We start from the raw sequence: 14,333 nt of genomic DNA, 5'->3' as shown, positions 1-14,333 counted from the left end.
CCTCCAATTGCGGTTTCTGACCCAAGTGGAGGAACAGGAAGTACCTATCGGTAATCAACTAACTCTGTGGTAATTACAAGCAGAAGCTATTTACAAATACAGTGAGTTAAGGGCAGCTGATCCTTATAAAAACAAAAGTAGTAGCAGAGGCTACTACTCCATACAATTCTTTATCAGCTTTTTGAAGTAATGTACAAATAGACAGGTCATTTCACAAAACATTACAATATAAAAATGTCCCAGCACACTTATCAGCTAGTCTGAAATAAAAACAAATCTACACAGTTTGAACAATTTCTATTAAAAACAGGCTTTGGTTGCATACCTGACAAGCCACACTGCCTCGTCAGGGCCCATTGGGATGTATAGTTCCTAACTGTAAACTATTAGCGCCTCCATCTTGGAACATATATATCAATGAATAAATAATGGCCAGAGATGCACGGAGACCATTCCTCTTTAAAGAGTAACTTCACTTTTATTGATAAAAAAACATTCTCCTCTGGGTGATCTGTGTAGGATTTTAACAAACTTTGTTACGGATTCCTACCTTTTGTTATTCTGAAGAAATTCATGTGTGTTTGTCTGTATCCATGTGGGAAAGTGAGTCTAATGAGAGTGGTTTCATAATTATCAATCAACCGTGCACCTGCAGGGCATTAATGAGAAAAGCTGCTGGGTCTGTATCACCTTAGATGTGATTTCCTATTGGAAGTATCTCACCAAAAATGAAATTTTTGTTGTAGGGGATGCCTGAAATCTGGCTTGTATCTTAGTGCAGACTTCTGGAAAAATCAGGGAGCCAATCACACAAGCAGGAAATGATGTTTCTGTATACATGCTATGTAGAGAACACCTCCAGGTAGCCAAATTGCACTTCATTTTCAGAAAATTAGAGAGCTGTAGATTAAAAAGGAAAGGTAATTTTTAATTTTTAAATACACTTTTTAATAACAATTACAATATGACTTTTTTTTTTCCCCACGAAAAGTAGAGTACCCTTTAAATATGCAGAGACACATAGGTAGTTACATGCACAGCACAATGGCAGCTTAGATGAGAGCTCTGTTAGACAGGAGTTGAAGACATCTCACAGAGGGGCTTTAACAAAGCAGTGTAGATCTGTGAGATTTTCCAACTAAAACCTCTGTTATCAACATTTGTATGTAAACAAGGCAATTCCCTGTTCTGCCTAGTGACATGTCAGAGATCTTCTCTTCCCAGTGATCAGGAACAGTGATCTGTCATGTCCCAGTGAGCCCACCCCTCTATAGTTAGAACACACCCAGAGAACATACTTAACCCCTTGATCGCCCCCTAGTGTTATCCCCTTCCCTGTCAGTGTTATTTTTACATTGATCAGTGCATTATTATAGCACTGATCACTGTAATAATGTCACTGGTCCCCAAAAAGTGTAATTTGGGGTCAGATTAGTTCGCCCCAATGTCTCAGTCCCGATAAAAATCACAGATCTCTGCCATTACCAGTAAAAACAATAAAAAATAAATAAGTCCCTAAATCTATCTCATAGATTGGAGACACGATAACATTTGCACAAACCAATAAATATACTCACATTACGATTTTTTTTTACCAAAAATATGTAGAATAATATATTTCGGCATAAACTAATGAATAAATTATTTTTTATATATATATTTTTTTGATATGTATTATAGCAGAAAGAAAGAAACAATCAAACAGCAGCCATTAACAATAAGTTCTCATTTCCTGAGAATAGTTAACACCCTGCTGCATGTTCATTGCGTCTGGGTTACATAACGTAATTATGGGGTGCTAAAGGGGTGTCACCACATGCTGACAGTAAACATTCTGAATGAACCCTCTGCACATTACTATATTTCTAGCAAACGTTTGCAAAAAAACTGTATTTTCCAACTTCGCCAACTGTGTTAAAATGATCATCCTTGGCCAGTCTCTACTCCCAGTGTGCAAAATTTGAAATACATACTTGTTAATATAATATTTTATTGGACATACAGGGGGGAGATTTACTAAACTGGTATACACAGAATTTGGTAGGTACTTAGGTTGTTTTTTTTTTTTTAGTCAAAGCTTAATTAAACAAGCTAAAGTTAGAAGCTGATTGGTTACTATGCACAGCAGCACCAGATTCTGTGTGCTCCAGTTTTAGAACCCCCCCCCCCCCCCCCTTGTGTCAATATGGGGCAGGCAGACACAGGTGGGGGAGGGGTACCAACTCAGGTCTGGTCATTGACCTGTACTATACAATGTAAGATAGAAGAATGGAGCTACATCCTTGTTCAAATCCGAAAGGTTTACATATATATATAACGCATGAGGTGCTGAAGGGATCTGACGCTAAAGCCAGGTTCACATCTACCCATGTTCACTTTTGTTTGTTTTTAGTGCATTTTTTCACGTATGTTGTAGTGCATTTACATCATTTTTTATTATTTTGTGCATGGTGCATGAAACTGCACAGAAAAACCGACATGCCTCATTTGTCAAACTGCACCCTATAGATCTGATCAACCTCACTGAATAACATTGCTTCTTATGGCACATCAAGTGTTTTACATTATAACACACGCATTAAAACAGAAGAGTGTTAACTGGGCCTAAAAATTTTTAATTGACCTTCTTGCACTTACATATTAAAAAAAATTTGGGTTACAAAATGATTTCATTGTTCAAACTGAGAAGAAAATAGCATTTAGTAATAAATGTCTGCATGGTCTGCGGTGGATAATTGTGCTCAACTTTTAAATGTTATAGTTATAAGTTAAAAGTTTTTTTTTTTTTTACTTTTTCATTAAAGTAAAAGAACTCCACATTAAAGTATGATTAAAGTGTAAGTAAACTCTACCAATGAACATTGGGAGTTTTTAACTAAAGGAAAGTCCACTTTGCACTGAAAGTGCACTTGGAAGTAAAGTCGCTGTAGATCTGAAGGAGCCATGCAAGGAAAATAAGAAACAGCATTTTAGCTTGAACATGATTGGATGATAAAATCAGCAGAGCTTCCACTCATTTCAGATCTACCCCTTAGATTTAAAGCGACCGCACTTCCAAGTGCACGTGCAGTGCAAAGTGGATTTTCCTTTCGTAAATAACCCCCATAGTTACATAATAGGCGAGGTTGAAAAAAGACACAAGTCCATCAAGTCCAACCTATGTGTGTGATTATACGTCAGTATTACATTGTATATCCCTGCATGTTGCGTTTGTTCAAGTGCTTATCTAATTGTTCTTGTTTGTTCCCCTGTGTTCTATTAAAGTGTTATTAAACTCACAACAGTAAAATCAGTCTGTATATGCAGTAAAGCATGCTTGTTATACTCCCTGTGGAACCTAAGGGGTTAATCCTCTACATTATGTAAAAAGGCTGTTTGATCTTGTCCTCTCTGATCCTCCCCTTCTTCCACAGACCCCAGCCCATCTTCTTATAGAACAGAGCCTTGGGGGCAAGCTGCACATGCTAATTTTGGTGTGTATCGATTGAAAGTTTTTGTTTTTTTCTTGGTAAAGTGCATATGTTCAGCACAGTGCCAATCTGCACTGTCCAGACAGAGGGTCAGGGGTCCTGCAGCCTCATAGGACAGTCATAGAATGAAAACCCCTCCTACATGTTTTACCCAGAGCTCTGCTGAACACTGATAGAAATCACAAGACTGCTCTAACTGCTTATGAGGAAAGTAATTTAGCAGTTTATTCTTTCGTGTTCTGTTTACTGTGGGAGACCAGATTTAGAGAATGCAGGATCCTGGGTTTAGTAACACTTTAATATACAATTGCAAATATGTTGTTTTATACATTTGATAAGTGAAAAAAAAAGATTGATCCTGCCAGAAGTCAAATGAGTCTATAAACTATTTTTGAAAGCCCATGGCGTGTGAAACACATTCAAAAACTTCACACAGTGCCAAAAAAATGTGTACACACAAAGGGAGTGAAACACAAAAAAGTGCAACCTGTACACAAGCCCTCTGAAATCAAAGGACCTTGCCCTGAATCCCCTGGGGTGTTAGGCTCCTGACAGGGGCAAGGGTACTTAAAACTTGGTCCATCTGGCCGAGACCCCTTTCTTTGGAAGGTCTGCCGAAACAGACCCACCCAAGTACTAGGTAGGGCTCCCCCGAAAGGAGATCTCAACCGAGAGAAGGTGAACTAAGCCAAAAGGCCATGTCCACCCCTCCCCTGACTTTCAGGGCAGGCCTGAGGACCTGCTACAATACTCATCACACGTGCAAGTGACAAACACAAAGGCGTGACAAACAAAGGCAATTAATTAAAATAAAGTGGGGGAGGAATAAGTGGAGAGGAGAGTGAAAAGGTGGCCACTCTGCAATACAATGGCCAGGCCCTCCGGCCAGGAATAAAAAATTCCTCTGGTCCCAGCCAAAAGGCCCGGCACAGGAGGCAAGTGCTAAAAAAGTGTGTTATGGTGCAGTGACCAAGGTGCCTTAAATGAAAGTGACCCTTACAGTAATTTTCCGGCACCCCTGAACTGCCACTCCAGGAGCACATACACCATAGGCTTTCAGGACCACCCTGACCAACAGCCCAGACCACAGCATCCCCCCACTCCAGTCAGGAAGGAGTGAAGTTCAGGAAGCCCGGAGAGAGCCTGCCCCTCAACAAGCTCAACCCCCGCTCCCATCATTCCTACCTAATTACATTCAGAGATACTAAGCGTTCCTCCCCTGCATGCAGAAGAGGACCCAGTGTTCTCTCGCGAAAAACTGTCTGGAGCTACAGATACCCCAATATAGCCCAGAAGGCCATATAGGGGGGCCAGATGCTGACCCCTACTGAAACAGCCCTTCCAGGTGCAATGACACCATTGGCTTTGCATCTGCCCACCCCACACTCGGGAGTGACGTCAGCACCTCCTCTGGCAACTGATAAGAACAGATACTACACTTGATCTTAGCCAAAAGGCTGAGAAGCGATATGAGTTAATAAACTCCTGTAGTTAGTCTATAATGGTATACTGGAATCCCAGACATTGCTATCTGTCCTACCAGAGAGGACCATAGGACACGTTCTCTCTATGTTATGGAGATGAGGCAGGGGAGGGTTGTTCTTAAATCCAAACACACTAAGGGGTTGATTTAGTAAAGGCAAATAAACTGTGCACTTTGCAAATTTTAGTTGCACTACGCTAGTGCAGTTACTCCAGAGCTTAGTAAATTAGGTAAAGGAATATTAAAAAAAAATGCATTTTTGCTTGCCCATGATTGAATGATGAAAGTCAGCAAAGCTTCTGCTCATTTACTAAACTCTGGAGCAACTACTCCTACAGAGTTTAACTTCACTTTGCAAAGTACATAGTCTATTTGACTTTAGTAAATCAACCCCTTTGTGTCCTAGAGTAACAATGCTGTTCCTCCGTAGATGCATCACAGTGGGAGTTATTTACGAAAGGCAAATCCACTTTGCACTGCAAGTGCAAACTACAAGTGCAAAGTGTACTTGAAATTGCACTGAAAGTGCACTTGGAAGTGCAGTCACTGTAAATCTGAGGGGTAGATCTGAAATGAGGGGAAGTTCTGCTGATTTTATTATCAAATCATGTGCAAGCTAAAATACTGTTTTTTATTTTCTTTGCATGTCCCCCTGGGATCTACAGCGACTGCACTTCCAACTTTGCACCTGTAGTGCAAAGTGGATTTGCCTTCAGTAAATAACCCCCAGTGAGTGACTATTGTCACCCTAGGACTGGAAGTGTGTTAATGGCAGGATAGCTAGGTGCAATAAAAGGGAAAAAAAGACTGAAAAAAAGAAAGCTAAGGCAGTCACTATGGGGGTTATTTACGAAAGGCAAATCCACTTTGCTCTGCAAGTGCACTTGGAAGTGCAGTTGCTCTAAATCTAAGGGGTAGATCTGAAATGAGGAGAAGCTCTGCTGATTTTATCATCCAATCATGTGCAAGCTAAAATGCTGTTTTTTATTTTCCTTACATGTCCCCCTCGGATCAACAGTGACTTTACTTCCAAGTGCACTTGCAGTGCAAAGTGGATTTTCCTTTAGTAAATAACCCCCTATGTCTAAGCCCTTGTACACACGGTCGGACATTCCGACAACAAAATCCGTCTGATTTTTTCCGACGGATTTTGTCCAAAACTTGTGTTGCATACACACGGTCGGACAAAGTTGGCAGAAAATCTGATCGTACGTAACGTGACGACGTTATTTCGTTACGACGGGACTATGTTCAGGCTAGTAGCCAATAGCTTTGGTCTAGGAATTTGATTTGAGCATGCGTGGCACTTTGTCCGATCGAAATTCTCTACACACAATCGGACAAAGTCCGATTGGATCATGTTGTCGGAAAGTTTTATAGCCCATCTCTAAAACTTTGTCTGTCGGATATTCCGACTGAAACAGTCTGATGGAGCCCACACAAAGTCGGATTATCCGACAACACGGTCCGATCGGACATTTTCCGTCGGAATGTCCGACCGTGTGTACAAGGGCTAAGGGTTTGCAAAGGTTGATTATTTGATAGCCACAATAGGAGATTTGTTCATCCACACAGTATAAATCGAGGACTTGTATATATTTTTTTACAGTTACACACGGGATTTGTATTCACCAAATGGGGTTGCGTTTTTTTTTTCCATACTTTTGCAATAGTGTATGTAGCTACATAGTGGAATGGATTATTTCAAGTTTTTTTTTGTTTATTTAACAAAGCTTCCCATTGGGTCATTTTGAGGGGTGCACCGATATTATTGTAGTATATTGGTATGTATGAGCCCATAGTTACTAGCTTACAGGGTAGCCCCACCATATTTCTCGGCACCCACTGAAATGATTTGAAGGGTATCTCAGAGATATTTAGGAATGTGATTACTGAGCATTTAGATATGGCAATCCATATCTCTTCCCGATCTTTCCAAACCTCTGTAGAAAGGTTCAGATCATCCTCTATTCCTCAAATAGAATCTTGCATAGAAGGAGAAGAGAAGGTGGAAGAAAGCATAGAAAGAAGAGATTAAGTGAGCCGAATGAGGGATGTTCTTTTCAAATGATTTCCAATAGGCTTAGGTTCAATGGGGGTGCTGAATTATATAGTAGGAACTTGTTTTTTTATCTGCTAATGTGCAAAGATTTCTATTGAATAATCTTTTATGGAATTTGTTATAGTATAACTACTTTTTAACAGTACCCCAATGACTAAGCTCCTTGTCAAGTGAAAAGTGTTTGTACCTTGGATGGATTGTTCTGTGCTTTGGATGGATTAATAAATGGTTTTGAGGCTAACACGGTGAGTATTTAGTCATAGCCACTAGGACAGAGATTATCCCAGGGGCTACGATGACTACAATGAACCAGCTCCTGTCATCAGTGGTAGTCTGGGGATTGGAGCCTGCAGCAGAATATTTTCCTTTGGCCTACAGTGATCAGTTGGAATTATCTCTATCAACCTATCCACAGGTGCATAATGTTGCATTCAGCACCACTAATCAGTGAAGTGTGTGGATTCATAATTTCTGTCAGTCTGAGACAGTCTTTGCCCTCTTCAAAAAAGCACATGCACGTTCTTTTTGAAGAGGGCAAAGAAACAACTGTTATTAAAGCGGAGTTCCATCCAAAATGTTTTTTATTTGTTAAAAATACCCCTAGTATATTCAGGGCTCGTGCATTTACATTAAAGTGGTTGTAAACCCTTACAACCAACTTTGACCTACAGGTAAGCCTAGATTAAGGCTTACCTGTAGGCCCAAGAAATACCTCCTAAACCTACACGGTTTAGGAGATATTTGCCAAAAGACAGGCACCGCTGTCTACGGCGCATGCACCGTAGACAGCGGCGCACGGGCACACTGAGTGCGCCGTGGTCAACAGCGATATGCCGTGAGTGGCGGCTCCCGGCTCCCATCAGGGTTTACTTCCTCTTTAAGGTATCCTGTAAACTGTTCAGTTTTGTGCTTGTGCAGCATGTATAACTTATTTTATTCTGGCCCTGTATATCCCAGCCATCTGTAGTGTTGGCATCTGAAACCGCTGTGTCCCTCTTCCAAGATTCCGTGCTCAGACTTAAACTCTTTGGCCCCTGATTGGAGGAGGTGTGGCCTCCTATACACACAGCGCAATGTACGGCCAACCTCCGCCCCCCTCTCCAGCACAGACCTAGGCCCCTCCACTAGCAGTGGCATCACCTTTCTATCTCCCCTCCCTCTTTCCTTCCCTACAGCTGAATAGAGTCTAGGGTCATGTAAGTATTGGGGAGGGGCTGGAGGCAGTGCTTAATAAAAATAAATGCCAATTAATTTATAGCATGCACAAAGGTGCTGCATGGTGGCAAGTCTAAAATGTGAGTGGAACTCCGCTTTAAAGTGGATGTAAATCCGATTCATGAAATTTGAGCTGGGCAGATATACCTACAGTGTTTTCTTATCTCTCTCCAAAGCAATGAGTCCTGTGGCTTTTTCCTGCTCCGTAGCTCTGTTATCAGTCGAATGACTTCTGACAAGTTCTCCGACACAGCAGATAAAAGCAGTCTGAAATTTGTGTCATGGAAGGTTGCTATAAATAGATTAGCAGACAGCTTGACTTCTCACAGCAGAACTCTGCACATTCCTAACTTCCTTCCTTTGCCAATGTAGAGTGGGTGTTTGTGCCTTTCTTACAATTAGCTGTCTTGGCTGTATGCCCAGACTTCACACTCAGTGCTGAACAGGAAGAGAAAATCTGTAACGCAATGTACTCTTTCTAAAGGATATATAAAGCTGAAGACAGCAGATATGCATGTAAAACTTATGTAGGGGGATTTGTTTCATCCCTGTATATCATCTGGGGCTGTTCACTTCACTGTGTATATATGAGGGTTTACATCAACTTCGCTGGTCAAATGTTTTTATTGATTTAAAACAGAAATGAGCCCTTTTGGCCACTAGATAGCACTAATTATAATAGGAATTGCCAATGATAATTAGTGCCATCTATCGTCCAAATGTGATATTTTCCCAGTTTAAATCTATTAAATAAAATATTTGACCAGCACAAGAAATAGCCCAACAATATACATTTTTTCCCATCTGTACAGATCAAAGGTACACATGCTTTCACTGGCAAAATGCTGTGCAACTTAAAATACACCCCCTGGTCTATGTGAATTTTTTTTTTTTTATCAATTTTTTTTTTTTATAAGTTCAATCTCTCACATACAGAAACTCAAAGAAAGAGGCTAGGCATTTAATAAAGAGTCCGTTGACATCTCGATATGTCGAAATAAACAAGGTATATTGTAGTACCAGATATCAGTATTACACATTACACCTTACAGAAACAACAGTAGATTTGATATGTTGTGTCTTTATCCTTTAATCATTCCATGTAAATTGGAATATACGGTTTTGTTTTATTATATCACCATTCATAGCTGGCAGAAGGAGAGATCTATACAAATACATTACCCCTGTTAATATAGTAATAATATTTAAAGGGTTTAATACATGTATTGCCAAACCAAACACAACATAATCTTAGTAAGTCTACCCACCATTTTTTTTCTTCATCACCTTTAGATTTCTATTAATCAGTGTGGTCATTTGGATCCTATTTGACTTGGAAATGACTTCAACTAAATTGCACTCTAAACCAAAAGGCTAGGATGTGGGAAATGCTTTATAGAAGTAGGTTCCAGAGAAACCTTTGAATGCTGGGGATTTGATTTTATTAGCCACATTTCATTGAAGCAAAGATGTCCTCAAGGTTGAATGGTAAATCAATGATATCAGCCTGTTTGGATACGATAAAAACTCATTCATTTCATCAGAAGAGATACAGATTTCAAGTAGCAGATAGCATATGGTGAACATTCAGACTGTTGTATAATGTGGATTATTTGTACACCCGAGGGCAATCTGAAAGGATGAAGTGTGAATCTGTAAATTTGCACTGAAAATCTGCGTGTCAACATTGCATGTGATTTATTAGTATCATGAAGACATTTCAGATCTAGCCACTGAAAGTGTGACTCATTAGTATGTCCTCAAATTATTCCATGTGTAGTCCTTATCCCTAGAGAAGCCACTGAGAATGGACAGGTTCTCTCGAGTAGTAGAGGCTGCCAGTCACACACAAGCTCAGTCCCATGCACACTGACAATTAAGGCTTAGTCTAGGCAATGTCTTTTTATGGATATATTACTGAAGAACTTTAACAGGAGAGGGGTTTAGGGTCACAGGATACTCTAAAACAATCAATAGCAACAATAGGAGGACAAGCTTAAGCTCTTCTGGAGGTAGCAGGGAATGGCCAGTATATCTAGGACTCTAAAGCAGTGGACTATATAGCAACCTCTAGCACGTACTAGCTCACTTCTGGCACTTCCACAACTAACAGTCCCCAGCAAGGTGTTTACTTACAGCATTCCAGGAGCTGTCTGCCACCCAGCATCCTTAGTGAGGGAGATGACCAGATGCTTCCCCAGATCAGGACTACAGTGCAGTGTCCTTCAAATTAATGTAATATTTTGGCAATCTTTCTAGGCCCTTTGACCAGCAGCTGCAGAGATCTAGACTGCAGTTTTTTTACTTAGTGGAGCTGCCTCCAGAGCAGAAGCCCTACCAAAACCATATCCCTCCGTAGAAGGAAAAGAACATTCTGTATAGGCCTCCTGCACATTAATAACCTCCCCAGCCACCTTCTGGATGCCTCCTTCCAGGGATTGGCTGGGGCATGATAAATATTAACTATTATCATTTGAATTGCCCAGCCCTATGCTCTGGAAACTTCCTTCAGCGGCAGGTGAGAGTAATCAAACTCTCAGCATAGGAAACCCTGACCAGACCAACACATACAACGGAGCCAAAAACTAACTAGAGGAGGGCGCTACACTTGTTTTGAGGTATTGTTTCTGAGACAGATATACTCATAGTAACTTCATTCATACTGTATACATTTTCTATCTTTCATTCAAGAAACTATTTGTGTGTATTTTACATCTCTGGCTAGCTTTACCAATTAGCCTCCCATAATAGATTTATTTGCTTCTCAACAAATATTAGTAGAGGTATCCTCAGGGCAATTCATTTAAAGCATTTTAATAGCCATCTAATAGGTAAAGTTGATCCAGGTAATATCAGATTTTTTCCCCCTGCTGTAGCAAATTGGATCAATTGCTGGGGGTTTTTGCCTTCCTCTGGATCAACTGCGGGGATAGGATTGTGTATATGGGATTGCATGATTTGTTTTTTGTTTTTTATTGTTTGAACTAGATGAACTTGTGCCTTTTTTCAACCTAATTATGTAACTATGTATTTTTTAACCATTTTTTTTATTAAATGGATTTGTCTTTAAATCTCTACCAAGCTGACATCATACTTCATGGCATACTTCATGACAGATAATGTAAACATGGTTGAATGAATGAAAGTGACCAGCAAATGTATACATTTGGAATATAATTGATGTGCTAAGTTATGAGAGATAAATATTTAGCCCCACATACAGCCCAATATCTGTAAAAGATACTCCTTAAATGAGCATCACTTTAGGGCCGGTTCACACTGGGGGCGATGCGAGGCGACACGTCTTGCCTCGCCGCGACCTGCCGCGACCTCAGCGGCGACTTGCAAATGACTTCTGTATAGAAGTCAATGCAAGTCGCCCCGAGGTCGCCCAAAAGTAGTACAGGAACATTTTTTCTAAGACGGAGCGACTCGAGTCGCTCCTCTTAGAACGGTTCCATTGTACAGAACGGGGGCGACTTGTCAGGTCGCGGCACGGCAAGTCGTGTCGCCTCGTGTCGCCCCCCTGTGTGAACCGGCCCTAAAGGACTGGGTTATATAAGGGTTCCCCTAGGGAGGGATAATGAGACCTTCTCCACATGCAATTGTTATTTCACAGAGATCACTAAGCTTGGTGTCCTAGGTATTCATATTCCTAATTGCTTTGAATTAAATAGAAGAAAAGGTATTGACCACATATGTATTGCTGTCAGCAGCATCCCAAGAGGCATTGCAGCATGTCCCAGCAGGTAATCAAACAACAGATGCTCCAATAGTTTTTCTCAACTCTTGCCAGATTCTCTGAAATTATTCTTACCTGATTTGGTCAATTTACTGACATCTCCATATGTATGGGCACCCCAACCAACCAACCTCAGGAAACAGTGCTCAGATTAGTTAGATATTTTTAGTAGTTTTAATGATAACACAGATAAAAGTGGGAACAGCTTTAATGGTGATGCAACTTCACATTTCACAATGTCATCGATAAGAGATCTGTCTATCTATAGTCAGTCTTCAGATGGCAATTGCTAAAGCATTTGTTTTTGTTTTTTACAGGGCTGCCTAAGCTTCTAAATTAATGGTATTAGATAATGGACTGTTGACTTAAGAGATTACAGTTATTCAAGACAGTTCTTTTTTTGCATAGCTTGATATCCTTTTGCAGGTTGTTCACTCTCACATTATGTAATTAAATTCCATCGATTTCAAGTACGGTAGCTTCTAATGATCGTCCTCAAGCTCCAGCTACTTTCAGGATGACTGACCTAATTAAAATGCGAAAGTAAATCAACTAGCACAACTAGTTTTCTAATTTGGGGAAGGACCTGGTTAAAATAAATGGCCTTATAAGTGGCCTTATATAAAGTAATCCTAGGCAACAAGAGAAGGCAGTAAATGTCATTCCAGGGCTATAAAACAAAAATTCTAACTGCAATAAAATCAGAATTCCACCCTACCCGCCCCTGGTACCCTTGTCCCCATTTGAAGAATACTGTATTGAGCAAGGTTCACTTTCCCATACCATCACAACAGTATATTTCTTACTCATTTCACCCCTGGAGGACTTCCAGTTTCCCTTCCTGTGAAAATAGAAATTGGACCTGAGTAGAAATTTTTCGAAAGTGCAACGAACCAACATAACATACTTTACCTTAAAATCTTCAATTTGCACGTGCAAAAAACAAACTTCAAGATTTTTTCCCAGTGGTACTCGCAGTCCTGTGTCTTGGGGGGAGGGGGGGGGGGTCGGCAAAAAGCCGCTCCCGTATGAATAAAAGCTCCCCCCCTGTCCCGCAGCCACTTCCTACACAGATACAGCCCCTGTAAGCGGCCGGCTTGCTGTGCGGCACTTGCTAATATTATGGGCAGGGATTGGCAAGGTGTCCACGGCCACCGCTGACTTTTTATTTATTTGGTGATGATGATGACTCACTGTACTGCTCTCAGTCTCTCCTCCTAGGCTGTATGGGTCTGTGTAGATACCTCTGCCCAGGGAGCAGCACCGCCCTCTCCTGACTCCTGCTGCGGAGGGATCTCTGAGGCAGGGGCTGGGATTCTGTGCAGTGCCAGTAGTGCGGGTCTCGCGGCGGGGGAGGAAGGAACTGAAAGGCAGCTTAACCTCCATGGCGGTATTCCCGAGTCTGGCTCGGGGTGAGATTTCAGTACCAAAGGCGGTATTCCCCCGAGCCAGACTCAAGATCGCATTGCAGGATCCATGTAGAGGTTTACTTACCTTGTCCCCTGGATCCTGCGATGTCTCCCCACCGTGATCTGTTAGCCGCCGTGTCTCACTCGATCTGTAACAGTGCCAAGCTCCATTCCCTGTGAGCGTTGCGACACATGGGGACGGAGTTCAACGCCAAACTCAAAAAGTAAAAAACACAGTATAGATACAGTATACTGTAATCTTACAGATTACAGTACTGTATCAAATAATTACACATCCCCTTTGTCCCTAGTGGTTTGTCCAGTGTCCTGCATACAGTTTTATATTATAAATACTGTTCTTTATGCCAGGAAACTGGAGATTGTCCATAGCAACCCAAAAATGTCCCTTTACATTTTAGACCAGCTAGAAAACAGTGATAATCAATTTAGAATCACTTGCAGAATTGAGCGATAGTGATTCGTGTGGAAATTCGTCATCAAACTCGAAAAGTAATGACAGCGACAATTCTGCAACTCAGCACATTTCAGTGTTTTTGATTTGATTACATTATTGAATCATTTTTATTATTATTATATTATTATTTGTTATAAATAATATATATATATATATATATATTATTATATTATAATTATATTATATTATTATTTATGATTTCGGATTTCACCTTTTATCACACCCGGGATGTCTATTAGACTCTTGTTTGGAAAGATTTAAGTGAATTATTTCTAAAAATTACAGGCCTGCAATATAAAATGCCAAATTTCCATGCAAAATAATGGTACTGCTTTCAGCACCTAAAATCTGAAATAATCATACCGCCAGGGACGTTAAGCTGCCCAAGGAGCCGACTGTCTGAGCCTGAGGTTGATCTGACTGACTCTAAGGGGAGTGGAGCAGCCAGAGAGTAAGTTATACGCAGTGTGCACTGTA

General features: G+C 40.7%; 1 pseudogene; it reads right to left on the bottom strand.

Annotated features, from left to right (window-relative positions):
- Window positions 1-4,828: 4,828 nt before the first annotated feature.
- Window positions 4,829-4,939, bottom strand: LOC143964590 (U2 spliceosomal RNA; annotated as a pseudogene).
- Between the last annotated feature and the right edge of the window lie 9,394 nt (window positions 4,940-14,333).

This window comes from Lithobates pipiens, unplaced genomic scaffold, assembly GCF_037356315.1.
Source record: "Lithobates pipiens isolate NorthernLeopardFrog02 unplaced genomic scaffold, aLitPip1_a1.2 Scaffold_8, whole genome shotgun sequence".
Lineage (NCBI taxonomy): Eukaryota > Metazoa > Chordata > Amphibia > Anura > Ranidae > Lithobates > Lithobates pipiens.
Note: the sequence above shows the minus strand (reverse complement) of the source record. Positions and strands in the feature narration are given on the sequence as shown.